The following is a 14,443-nucleotide window of genomic DNA, read 5'->3' as shown; positions in this document are numbered from 1 at the left end:
CTCATTACCAAGTGTAGAACAAAAGCCTATCAGAAAAACTCAAAGAGGCACAATCCCTCAACGATATAAACCCACATTCCTATCATGACAGCATTCAATATATTGCTTCCCCCAAAAAACAAAATTTTCCACCTAAAAATGTAATTTTTAGTTTAGTTGGTATTACAGTAGTTTCGGATAATATGGCTCCCGAGCTGAGCAATGTGTTTTCTGATGGTTTAGACAATTTTAAGAAAAATTTCTAGCATGACGTTTCCTTCGCAAATGACCTAATATTACCTGGGGATCCAGGAGGGTGGAACCCCCCGGTTAGGTAATTTTCTAGTCATTTGCGTCGGAAACGTCATGCAAGAAAATTTTCGTAAATTGTCTAAACCATCGGAAAACACATTGCTCAGCTCGGGAGCCATTGTCCGAAATTGTAGTTTTACCTATTCTTTTTCTTCTTTGGAAATAACCATTTATTTATGTCTTTACAACATTATCTATACCAAAACAAAAACAAAATTCATTCTAAAAAAAAAACCCACGTTTGGCCCACTTGTAAAAATTTACCCAAAGTTGCAGCCAAAACACATTCTCAGGTACACTTTTACACACTTTTATCCTCTTCACCACTGATCGGCTCGTTAGCCGCTTGGTTCGACAATTAGATGACGTCACATTTTAATGGTGAGAGAAACCCACAACTTTGACGCACTCAATATTTATTGGTTGATATGGTCAAAACCTGTATAGAATGAGACACTGGTTAACTACTGATTACATTCCATTATATGTACACATTATACGTCAGTTAACAGATACATTATTCTGTATACTATGCCTTAGTTCCCAACAATTCACCACAACACAAACAATCACTGCTCTTTCACTCACGTGTGAGGGCTTATAGCTTCACTTAACTCCTAGTATCGTTCCAAGTAACTCCTGTGGTGGCTAGTGTGTTCACTCAAAAGGTCTGACCCATACCGCCTCAGTGCCAGCTTGAGCGACACATCTGGCGAGGTCACAGGTTTTATCACCCTCCCATAATTGCAACAACACTGAGCGAGGGTGGCGATAACATATCTAACAGATTACTAAATCATACTAACCTTTATTGTTGAGAAGATTCATCAGTATCAGAATTTCTTGAGCCGCTGGTAACTGGCAGATTATAATGAATAATTATTTATATCAGGTAAAGTACGGCGTCCATGTTTCAGATCCCAGTAATTTTTGGCCGATCACAAACCAATAATTCATATTTCAAAGTTTCTGTTCACTACTAAAATATTATTCACATATCACTGCATTCTTCACATTAATTAAGTCTTCTATACGGCAACACTGCACCCATATATCCTTATATGTTTTCTGCTTTGGAAATGAGTGAAAGGTTTTAAGTCTCTCCAGAGTACACCCAAAGACAGCTCGCCCATCACCAACTTAGTTACTTCGAGTCAATATTTTGTTTTCTTGGTGTACTTCCAAGTTCTACTTTTAGTTATAGCCACCTGACAGTGAATATAAGATATATCTAGATTTTCACCAAAATATACTGTTTTCCTTGCCTTAAAACTGAATATTAGTTTACCGACTGTCAGTAGAAGGGTCATGTTTCACCGAGCTTCTACTTGTTGACTTATATACTCGGTAAAAAGTACACCTAACAATCCATTTCTTTGCATCATCTCTTAAAGATATATACTGAATAAATATTGAAATTTTAATTACAACCATCTTTACTTATAAGAAGCTTTCTTTCCAATATGATATAGTTCTAATTGTGAGTATTTTTGCTTTACCGTTCATTACTTATGCCGAACGTGATGCTAATAAAGTAGTAGTTTTTTTTCACAAACACAACTATGATTCCAGTAATACAATATGCTGTGTAATCATTTAGTTCAAAATCTATTTATGACATGCATTTTCAAGAGTATTTTGGTTCTCACAATTCTGATTCATAAATTTCAATATTACTTATTTTCAATTAACTTTTGAAATTTTCCGACTGAATAAACTTATTTTATTTCAATTTATTTTTGCACAGTTTTAAATCAGGCATTATTATCTTTCTTATGTGTGGTGACTGGGCATTTATAATTTCAGTATGGGTTAACTTAATTGTTTTTTACCACTCAGAACACTCACTGTCATTAGTATGTCCCCTATTCCATCACAGAAAAAAGGACAGTATTTCGTTATATTATACTGTATATAAGAGTAAACCATTATATTATGAAAGAAAACTTAATAATGATCCGTTTTCTGTTACACTGGACATTCCTTTCTCCTCCCTCTTGTACATTTGTAAGTGCTCACTCAGCCTGGGCGGAAGTTCTCGCCATTTTGACTTGACGACCTTTACACTCCCGGATATCCTTATCTTAGTCACGCTCCGTTATCTCTGGTTATACCTGCCGGTGAGTAGATACATCAAAGGTTTTTAATGTCTCTACAAGTAACAGTAAAGAAAGGCCTCTAAAACCATCCTGGTCCGGGCTGCTTTATGCGTCGGATTTGTTTACGATGTGTGTCAAGGATCCAAGACCTTAAGATAATCACAAGTTTTCTTAATGTTCTCCAAAACTACCACATAGAGATTGATATTTTGGAAGGTAAACTATTCAGGGTTGATGGGAGTTGTATATAACAGCTTTAAATAGAGAAGGGAGTGGAGGGTGTGGAGTTAAGAGTGGATAAGGTGTAGTGTGGGGGGGGGGTGATCAGCTGATTGGTGACTCGAGTGGTGATTCAAGGTGGCAGTGACAATTACCGGCCCTCACCACCCTTTACCCCCTAGCACCCAGGTATTGTTTCATATTCCTCAACCTTTTGTTTTCTGTTTATTTATTAGATATCTTATGGTTATAACTAATAATTAGGTTATATTATAGTTATATTGGGACCTAGTTATTAATGTTAGACTGACCTTGATGTCTCACCTTTACTAAAGTAGATAGAAAAAAGTAACCTTGTCCCAGGTTTCTAAGTTAGTTTGCAGTTATTTGGCTAAGTCTAGACGTGGTACTCACTATTTTGAATTAATTTTGGGTTTATAAGTTAGGTAGACATTGTAGGTAAGTGTGCTTATGGTTGATGTTAGCAGTGTACTTGAAGATGAGTAATTATTTGGTTACATAAAGAGTATAATACTGTAATATTGATGTTCATGAGTATAGAAACTTCAGTTCTTTTATACAGTCTTTTGTTAAGTAAAGAGGTGAGGTGTGTCCCGGCTTGTGTTATACATTACACTACTGTGCCTGTTTATAGTAGTGTGTGCAGTGCTGCCAACTGAGACAGGACAACATGTGACATCACTTAAGGATGTAAACAGTAAAGTGAAATGAGCTGCTCTCTCTCTCTCTCTCTCCCAGTTGTGTCGACTACCTCGTTAACCTCATAGGTGTCTGGACAGTTGACCGCTATAATGTTAACAAGCTCAGGCCGTGATTTGAAAGCTGCGCAAGGACTGGACTGTGAGATATGCCTCTAATAATTTGGTTTATTAGCTTGTCATTCTCAACAACTGGAGTGTTAAAATAACAATTGTGTGTCTTAATCGTGTTGTCATTATTGTCAACGCATTTACCATTACTGTGCAGTGCTTAAGATAATGTAGTTGACAATGTCCAAATCTGAAATGGGATTTTTTGTCTTTAACTGTAGGGTTGCACCGGAACCACAGCACTGAATCATGATCCGGAACTTGCCGGAACGTAGGGTGTTGTAGCATTAAGGTTATCCATTTGTTTCTACAGTAGTTTATTGAAGATAATATATAGCAGGTTCTCAGGTTTAGTGTTTTCAGCTCTTTTTCACAGTGGACATGAGAAATTTATCATCACTTTACTGTATATACTGTACTGTACTTATACATTTTTTATAATTATTAAATACATCAGGTGTCATGTACAGTACATTACAATAAATGTGATTTAAGATATAATAAATTTTTTGCTACACATACATCAATATTCATTAACATTTCAGGTCTTTTTTTATGCTGCATTATCCAATAGAAATAAGAAACATAAACAGTGAATTATATTTAATTTGTGAAACAGTAACCACTACATAAAGTTCTGGTTCTCACCCGAACCTTAATTTTACCAAAGTTGCGGCCAGACCCGGAACTTCATAAAAATCGACGTTGCGGCCGGTGTATCCTGCAGGAGATGTCTGAGATATCAAGTCATCACAACACTCAATAACTTATGGACCTGGTTTATTTATATGAACTGTACAGGGGTCCTTGTTATAATTGGTTAATAGGGACTAGAACAAAACCTCTGATAATGAAACCACTTGTAAAGGGGAAATATTTCTCATAAGAATGAATAGGAATGAGGTCTAATTGGGACTATCTCATTGTAAGTGACACTTATGAAGTTTAATTTGGTATCCTATATCATTTATATATACCTTAGAAACATTTATTAAACATTTGATATCACATTATTTTATGAAAATATTGAACTTTACAACTTATTTAAGGTATTTAAAGTTGTTTGGGGTCGGTGTGTTGATGTGGCACAAGCTACCTAACCACTGACACTCATTTCAGTGGAAGTGGTTCATTGAGATCTGCTCACCACTTTTCTTAAGACATGAACTTCTAATTTCACATCCATCCCATAGCTACTACGCTTCCTTTTAGCCACTACACCACCTTGCTTCGGTTTGGAACTGATGGCTACAATAATAGTCCACCAATGTCACCAAAAACACAACAAAGTTGATAGTTATAGTTCTTGGAGCACTTCAAAATAATGCCTGTGGACACAGGCGACTTGGACTAAGCATGCATAGTGTGGATGAAAAGGATGACCTAAGGTCATTCAAAAGAGCAACAAGTGCTGTAGAAGAGCTTGACCAGCTAAACACAAGCATTCATGACTCATCAGATGAAAAAGGTTGAATTGCTAAAAAGCTTGACAAAAGAACTGTTGTAAAGAAGCTCAGTGAAGAGTTGATGTGGGAACCTCGATTAATAATGATTTAAAGAAAAACAAAGACACTGTACCTGTTAAACATAAGGCACTGTGGATATTAGTGATGTACTGGATGTGGTACCTTACCTTTTTTTTTTATTATTATTTATTGGGCACCCCCCTACATCCTTGAGTAAGGTGAAGCGCAGAAGCGTTTACAGTGCCCTACAGGGAAGCATGCTAAGTTCATGCTTGCCTTTATGTTTCATGAGTTAAGGGCGTAGAAGCCTGAGGAGTCAAGGGCATAGAAGCCTGAAGAGTCAATGGTTTATGTCAAGTTATTGGAAGCTCCAACAACTTTCCCTGAATACGAATTCGCAACTTTCGACTTACACCAGGTACCTACTTTGCTGCTAGGTGAACAGGGACTAATGGGGGCTAGGAAGTATGTCCAAACAACTTCCACCGGCCCGGGAATCGAACCTGTGACATCTCGCTTGCAAGGCAAGAACGGTACCACTCTACCACCAGCACCCCCGTACCTTACATTGTCATACCTTGTGGAGATTTTGGCCAAATGGCCTCTACTACAGGATCTGCCGCTGTGTCCTCCAGACTGTCTCATACACCTTGTAATTTGCATGGCCAGTGTATTATAGTGTGGCCAGGTGTGGTAGGATGGCAGCGGAGATGTGTCTTTGATTTTCTGTATGAAGGCATCTAATTTCAGCTTGAACGTGTCCGTCATACAGGCTGACATGTTACTTAGGTCTGTGGGGAGGCTATTGAAGAGCTTTGGACCAGTCCTGCTACAACTGTTATCTCTAAGGGTTCTCAGACTTATGTAGTTGGACTTTCCCACAATATAACACAGCCTTCCCTGCATCCTGTGATTAAGTTTCAGGACCGGTGTTTGGGACCTGTCCCCTCAAGGATTCTCCAGGTGTATATTATTTGATACCTCTCCCTGTGCCTTTGGAGGGAGTATAATTTGGGGTGTTTGAGCCTCTCTCAGTAGTTTTTTCCTTGAAGAGCTGTGATCCTGCTAGTGAAAATCTATTATGTGTGATCACAATATCTCCAGTGTGTGTAGAAGAGAATGAACAATATCCCAAGATGGCAGATTATCATCAGTCTTAAAAAAATTAGATGCATTTGAGGGGTAGTATAATAGGTGAGTGCTGGTGGCTGTGGTGTTGACTGGGTGGATCTGGGCAGGCGGCTGGGCCAATCAGCATCGTGTGTGGGCTCTACGTCACAGCCACACCTCTCTTCTCTCCTGCAACACCGCACATTGTTTTAAAGACTGTGTTTCGTGTGCTCTGTTGTTTACTCAGATTTTGTCCATTTCTGTTTAGTGCTTTTGTTCATTCTCTTTTACAGACTCGGGGGATATCGTTATGGACGGATATTTGCATACGTGTTAAGGGTGTCGCTAATATCCGCATTGCTTCATGTGTACATAAGAACAGTACAGTACCTTGAATCATCTTCGATGGAAAATACATGCAGAAGTAAAGGAAGTCTGGCAATCATTAAAATGATACATTACTCGGTCCCGTTATTGTTAGAGGTCACTCGATTGGAAAATTCTTCAAATTAAAAAAAACATCAAGGGCTTGGTCCCAAGTGTGTCTGGATTAATTGTGGTTACTGTGATAGTTGTTGTTTATGTGGTAACTAAATTTAAATTTAATTCTATGTATCATATACAGTATCATGAAACAATAACTCATTTGAGTACAATATCTAGAGGGCGAATGGTAAGAAGATTCATTTACTGTACACTACAATACTGTACTCAGTAACACAGCTTACTTACTCTTCAGGTGACTGTAGGATAATCACGTGTGTCCAAATCAAGTACAGTATTAGATCACAGTTTACTGCTCAGCCATTAAATTGGTATAATCACTTTTTTTTTCTTTTTTACGGGGAAGAGCCCACCTGGGCACAGATCATCACCCACAGCAGGGCCGGGGGAATAGGATTAAAAATAAATTAAAAATAGAAAAGAAAAAGACCATATTAATCTACACCACGAAGATGCCAGAAAACCAGCTTTTTAAAGTGAGACATTGTATGAATGTGGAAACACAGAAGAAGGCACAGCATTCCACAGTTTGGCTGTGTGAGGAAAGAAGGATTGTACTATAACGGGTTATTCTCGTGTGAACGACATCCACAGAAACTGTGGGCACCGCGGGCAAGACCAGTGTTACGAGCCCACGGCCTTGCCGGCGGTACACGAGATGCCAAATCCACCGAATATTGCCCATTAAAGTAACTGTAAAAAGAGAGAGTGAAGCAACTTACCTAACCATTACCTTTGTTTAAAGGTAATCAAGCTTAAGACTTGTCATGTAATGTAGAGATGTGCTGAATGGCAAGTTTACCACATACTGTACCAGTTATCAGGCTTATCACAAAAGCCAGATATCCAACACATGTATCTGGTGTTTAATCTGAATGCAACTTGTGCCAATGATATGGTAGCATGACAAATTTACCCCAAAACACTAAATTGTAGAGGTACAATATTGTAGATGTCCTCGTGCTTGTGGCCCCCAAGTTCTAGTACTGTACAGGTTACCAGGTGCAGTGTTTGTTTACCTTTCAGCACTGCAGTTTAATATACAAACACAAAACTGACAGCTTTGAGATTTTGGGTTGCCTACTTCTAGATTTTTTTATTTCTGGAAGATATATGCAGTACACTGTATGCAGTACTGTACTTGGGTACTTGACAAAATAGATCTTGAGATAGTGTGTTGAGGATGGGAGATGATCGGGTGGAGAGTTGCTGGGAGGGAGAGGTAAGCCTGCCTGACTCATCACCTGAAGATATCTGGCTTGAGTCTTGTATTGCTGGTGGGGAGTCTCTGGTTGATGTTGGTGTGGCCGTGAGGTCTGCTGAAGTTTCACATGCACAGGGCGTGTAGTCAACTTCTAATGCCCCTCATGGCGGGTGTACTTGTAGAACTTTTCCACGTGTGGTTAACCCTTTGTGTACGGTATCGCCTCTGAGCTGAATAAATCTTCTGGAGTTAGCCAAATGAAATGCAAACCCATAGTGAAGGGGTTTAGTGACATTTGAAAGGTTGGCACAAATATAATCAGAGAATATTGTGATGCCTCCTGATTGGCCAAGCTTGTGCAACTGAGGCCGATTCAAATCAATGGCTAGGGACAGAGTTGCCCACACTTTGAATGCTCAGCTCTTATTGCAGCATAACATTATACAGTACTGTATTTGACCGGCATGTCAGAGTGTTAAATTTTTTTGTTAATGGTGTTACATGTTTCATTGAAATGAGGCAAATAGAACTGACATAAATGGCCAAATTGATGTATTTCCTCTCACTTTGTTGACTCCATTTTGAAGATAAGTTTTGTTGTATGGTACATCTTATCATTAAATGTTATCTGAAAAACTTTCCAGGCAATATGGCTGTATGTGAGGACAGAGGAATGGATGTGTACAGTGCAGTACAATCTCCCTATCTATGATATTTCATTTTAATGATGGCGATATATTTATGAGAAAAATATTCACTTGAACGATGGTCATCATCCGGCCAATGTGGAATATGGAATGCATCTCTCGGTTCACTTGTCAGCTGCTGTCTACCCATGTGCAGTCACCCAGTGCACTGCAGTCCCAAGCTTTGTTCCTTGGTGATTGCGCATACCTGTGGTCGTGTAGCGTATTGGCTATCAGTCAATATCAGTGTTGTGACTTATCATTTGTGTGTTTTTGTTTTTTGCCTACCTTAGAGTGAGAGGATATCACTAATGTTCACATTGTACAGGTACAGGGTTGACAACCCTTTATCCGAAAACCGAAAAGCGCTGAAAACCGAAAGTTTTTTTGTGGGGCTTTTTTTTTTTTTTTAAACAGGGATTAGCCCACCCGGGCATAGATCACTGACTCACATCAGGGCCTGGGGGGCGAAAATGTAATAGTAATACTAATTATAATAATAATAATAATTACAGTATTCATAGTAAATAAAATTTTTAATAAAAATACACCAAAATAAAATAATATAACATTAATAATAATATATAATAATAAAATTAATAAAAATAACAATAATATCGGAGTACTGTAATAATAGAATAATAATAATAATAATAAAGAAATACAAGAATGAAAAAAAGATCAAAAGTGAGAAACACGACCTAGATCTATGAGTTATTATTATTATTATTATTATTATTATTATTATTATTATTATTATTATTATTATTATTATTATTATAATTATAATTATAATTTTTATAATATTTTCGCCCCCCAGGCCCTGATGTGGGTCAGTGATCTATGTCCGGGTGGGCTAATACACATAAAAAATATAAAAACTCTGAAAACCGAAAAATTCCGAAATCCGAAATTCCTCTGGCCTCAAGGATTTCGGATAAGGGATTGTCAACTTGTACTCTGTTTTGGTGACTATGAAGTGATTTTTGCTGTTTTTTGTGACCATAAAGTGCTTTGTCTCTGTTGTTCTGAACATGATGTGAGCAATGTTGGTCACAATATCGTTGTCATCATTTGCTCTGTTTTTGTGACTGTGAAGTGAGCCGTTTAAAGAAAATGTCTGGGAATGCCAAGGCACCCAAGAAAATAGTGTGTTTGGAAGTGAAGCTTGTTGTGAAGCAGCACGAGACTCCCAGAGGCTGTGTAGGAGTCAGTAACATCTCCACTCCACCTTCAAGAGTCCCCTTGGCCTTGAAGGGGACATGTAATGATGAACAGGCTTATTCTTAATGATGCGGTGAGTGTTGTTTAATTGTGTTGTAGGTATAATATAGCATTAGTGTAAGAATTTTATTTTCAGTGATACCTTTACACTCCACGCCATTGCATTAGGGGTGGGGTCGTGACGGACATAAACAACAAGATGAAGTATTAATACAAAATTAATCTGAGAAGTTAACAAATTTCTGGTAGTCTATAGGCCTTCCTTTTCTCATGATACACTCCTGCAGGCATGAAGGAACTGACTCTGCCAAGTTGTGGATTATTTGTGGGTCTAAATTATTCCACTCCTCAGAATGGCTGCCTCCAGCTTGGGGACGGTATTTGTGTCCTTGCCTTGTAGACGAAGCTTGATAATGCTCCACTTATTTTCTATCGGGTTATGGTCAGGCAAATTGCTGGCCAATCACTCATGAAGTCTAACTGACAGTCAACAAGCCATTGTACAGTATTACAGATTTTGCTGTGTGACATAGGGTACCATCCTGCATAAACACATCAGCTGAGCATTTTCAAAAGACCTGGGAAAATAATCACAAAGCAGCTCCCAGTAGTTAAATTGGTTCACCATCACAATCCTAGGTAGCACATCAAGATCACCAATTCCAAAGTACGAGAAGCAACCCTGCACCATTAGTGACTCAGGATGCTTAGCTGTGCTAAAGTGAACTTTGGGTCAAGCGAATCACTCCCGGGGCGCCTGTACACATTAAAAGTACGACTTCTAGTAAAGGAAAACATTGGCTCGTCACTCCACAGCACGACAGCACGTGCTACCATTTGGTCGTATCCCACCGAGCATTAGCCTTGGCAAAAGCAACTCTACGCTGCCTCTGGACAAGGGTGGGGAGTGGATTCTTGCGTGCGCGGTGGCTACGAAACTGCAGGTTGTCATGGATGCGGCGGTGAACGGTCCTTACAGAAACATCACCTAGAAGTACAGGATTTTTTCTTTCAATTCCCATGCTGACAGACATGGATTAGCATCAAGTTGTCTCTTAAGAACAGTTAACATGCGTCGGGAAGTTTTTCGAGCCTTCCCTGGCCGTCCGCTGTGTACTGGTATTCCCAATCCTCCGTCATCTCGAAATCGTTTAATTAAATCTGAACTGATTGTTCACTCACACGAACAATTCTTGATATTTCCTTTTCAGGTTTCTTGCCCTTATGCAGACTAATAATTGATGCTCTCTGCTCTTTTGGTAAAATTTTCCTCTTGCCCATTGTGGTAAAAGAAGCAAAGAAACAACAGGCATTGTGGCAATAAATAGGGGCACTATCAGAGGGGTAAAACTCAAATCTTCGTTCAAAAATTTTTTCGTGGGCTACTGGTGAACGTTTTGATTACTGGCTGACTTGTCCTCGAGTCTCCCTTTGCTGCCAGACTTTCAATGCCTGCCTCAGCCCCAGCTGGCTGGCGTGGAGGGGTGTGAGACACTTCAACAAAGATCACTTCCTGTCGGCCACCTTGTACATAATGCAATGGCAAGGAGTGTAGGTGTCATACTAGCTGGGAACATATCCCAATGAACCACATGTTATGATGATCCCAATTTACGATAATTCAACCTGTGATGGGTTTTTAGGAACGTAACCGCCATCGTTAATAGGGGGATACATGTGTACAGTATTGATAGTAGGGCATTCTTGATGTACCATAAAATTATTTACATTAGACCCTTGAGTAATCTACAGTACTAGAGTAACAGCCTTTATACTGATTATTATACTGTAACACATAAACCATCAAAGACTTTCTTGTTTTATTATACTTTAGGGCAGTGGTTCTTAACCTTTATCGGGTCGCGCCCTCCTGTAGCAGTTGGTTCTCATTTCCACGTCCCCCTCCTCAGGGCTGCCGTTTAATCCTCAACTCTATGACGTCATTTTTCCTCTCATTTTCTTTTGGTATTAATGTAGGGAATGTCTTGGCAAAATGGCATATTTAGGTAAATAATGCCATTTTCACTAGCCCACTAGTTTAATGTAAATATGCACATACAAAAACCTTACAATCATATACAGTAATGTTATAAAATAACATGGGAACATTAAACACTAATTGAACAAAAAATATCAACCAAAAGTTGGTGTAAAATTTATACATCCATCCTGGAATTTCACAGCCTCAGACAAGGCTATTAATGAATTAATAGAGTGAGTTTGCAGAGCAATTCTGGATTTTGTTTTCATTAAATTAAATTAAGAAAATAGTCTCTGCATCAAACTGGGGTTTCCACAGCAGTCAAGGGTCCCATTTTGATTTTGAATGTCATTTATTACCCACAATCCATTTATACTTTACATTATCTGTTGATATATACTAAAGGAGTTGATAAAAAAGTCATATATATTACTGAAGAAAAAATGATTAATTCCTTTACATTTTATATGGATTTCTAGAACAGTGAGGAATATATTCCTCATAGTGTTTCGGTGAGGACGGGCTCTCCTCATGACGTCACCGACTGTCATTTGTTTTCCTTGTGGGCAGATGAAATTCCTCAAAATGGCAGCCCTGCCCCTCCTTCCTTCATATAAAATTCTAAATCTAAAAATTGTAAAAAAAAATTAATTATCGTACTGGAGTCTCAAAATTATAGTTTCTTCTTCAAATTATTGTACACTTCCCGACATTATTCCTACCTTAATTCAGTCACTTTAAGTGGAATTTTACATTTTGATTGACGTAGTTACCATTTACGACATTTTGAAGTACTGTACTGTACAGGTACCCCTCAACTTACGACCGCCGCAGTCATATAAAATATTTTTCAAATACTGTACATATTTTCGAGTCCCGACGTTAGTGATCGCGTCGTGTACTGACAAAATTTTCGTTTGTAATTCCCTTTAAAATGGCTGGCAAGCGTAAAAGTGAGAGTTCTCGTGGTGCCGGGACGAAAAAGAGACGCCCATTTTAGGTTTTCTATGTATTATTTTTGCATTTTCGACTTACGACCTGGTCGTCGGTACCTAACTCCATCGTAAGTTGAGGACTGACTGTATCTGTGGGGAGGGAGAACGCTCCTCCCCCCCCCCACAAAAATCCAAATAAGGACATAAACACACCTGTTAAGGCCATTCCTTATTTTTGCTCTGGGTTCACGCCCACCCTGGAAATTAATCACGCCCTCCTAGCGGTTAAGAACCGTTGCTTTAGGGGGTATGGAAGGATGTCTGGGGTACCATAAGACATTAACATGGATAGGAAAAGAAAAAACTTAGACCTCATTCTTTATTGAGGACCATCATTGTATAGCATCTGTTCTTTGTTATTCTTTACTGAGAATAGTTTGTGCTCCTTCTATGGTAATGTGATCACTAACGTTTGCTTATGTTTAGGGTCATTGACTTGGCTTTAGAAGTGATCACTTATGTTATACACTGTTATACAAGATTGTAGTTCATCACTTTACGTTGTGGTAACTTGTTGTTGCGTGTACTTTTTACCCAGAGTCTCTTAAATACTGATTAGGTCAAATTATCGTTATAATTGGCTTGCCTTTATAGCTTGACCTCAATTACAGTAAGATATGAGTGTCATCAGTCATGTTTGATATGGGATTCTCTTGACTTGTAGGTGTTAAGAACCATTATAGTAATAAGAAGAGCACACTGCTAAACAACTTTTTATAGTTCTTTTGGAATTATTAAGACTTCATCAGCCAGTGTAAACACTGTCCGGACTTAATGCTGGATTTTATACTCTTGAGGAAATATGGTAGTACTGTACTGTACAGTTATCCCACACCAACGTTTTAGAGTTCTGTGGTTGGCAGGGGCTGGCTCTAATGGTGAATAAGGTGAAGTGACCCCTGAGAGATATATCTAAGGTTCTATAATGTACAGCTCTGGCTAATATTTAGTACAGTACAGCTCTGATTAGTAATTTGTACATTCTGGGGTGTACTTAAGAATATATAGTACACTGTATAAAGGTACTGTACAGTGCACTGTAAAGGTAGCAAAAACTTATGAAAACGCTGTCATGGTGCAGTGCCCCATGACGCCTTACACCTGGCCACGACACTTCATCTTGTAACACGTACCTCCCTGACCTCTCCACAGGCCACCACATGCTGTAGAGACTTAAGGGCCAGCTGTAACTGTGCCTTTTTTTCTCGCAGATCATGTTGCTATTCAGTCATTTTGGGGGTGTCATATCCTTGATCCACAGAGAGAGCACATTCTCTTTTTTCTAGGCAAGGATCACAGGGCATATAGCTATTTCACTTCAAACTGGGTACTGTACTGTGGTTGGCAAAATGTTAAGTAATGAAGAACTGCTAGTCCTCTAAAGTAACAGCAAGAAATCAGTTTGTGATAAGCCTAGTACTGTACTATTTTTCATAGAATACAATACAACTGTATAATTGCTTTTAACATTTCCTATCCTTTGAGAAAATACTTCATCTGTATGTATCCCACATAAAACCTTGTCCTGTCAGCACTACCCAATGGCAAGTTCATCCAATTTTACCAAGCCTCAGAAGTGCAGCAAATGAGATTAACCTAAAATCAACTGTTGTAGTATTCAAGCCTGACTTCCTTGCCAGGAATACTACTGCTCAGCCTTCTTTCAGTCATTTGTTGTGTTTAGGTATACCATATGGTTATGAAAAAGTATTATTGTACTGTACAGTATTGAAAAGTGCTAACTAATACAGTAACAATAATCTTAAACTAGGAAACTAGGTTTAAGTAAATGGACTACTAAAGAAACCAGTTATGACCAGTGAAGTTTTTTTTA

The 14,443-nt window shown here is 38.6% G+C and overlaps 1 protein-coding gene across 17 annotated transcripts in view; it reads left to right on the top strand.

Moving 5' to 3' along the window:
• The first annotated feature begins 2,277 nt into the window (after positions 1 to 2,277).
• LOC121853429 (epsin-1-like) overlaps positions 2,278 to 14,443 on the top strand; it is a 129,867-nt gene continuing 117,701 nt past the window's right edge. For 12 of the 17 annotated variants that reach the window (XM_042347547.1, XM_042347546.1, XM_042347548.1 and 9 more), the window contains exon 1: positions 2,278 to 2,411. The gene's annotated coding sequence lies outside the window, so the exon portion shown is untranslated. Of the gene's footprint in view, positions 2,412 to 2,445; positions 2,607 to 2,708; positions 2,799 to 3,368; positions 3,471 to 14,443 lie in introns of those variants that run through there. The other 5 variants (XM_042347538.1, XM_042347540.1, XM_042347539.1 and 2 more) reach the window with 5 other exon arrangements.

Source organism: Homarus americanus, unplaced genomic scaffold (genome assembly GCF_018991925.1).
Source record: "Homarus americanus isolate GMGI-L3 unplaced genomic scaffold, GMGI_Hamer_2.0 scaffold4896, whole genome shotgun sequence".
NCBI classification, from domain to species: domain Eukaryota; kingdom Metazoa; phylum Arthropoda; class Malacostraca; order Decapoda; family Nephropidae; genus Homarus; species Homarus americanus.
Note: the sequence above shows the minus strand (reverse complement) of the source record. Positions and strands in the feature narration are given on the sequence as shown.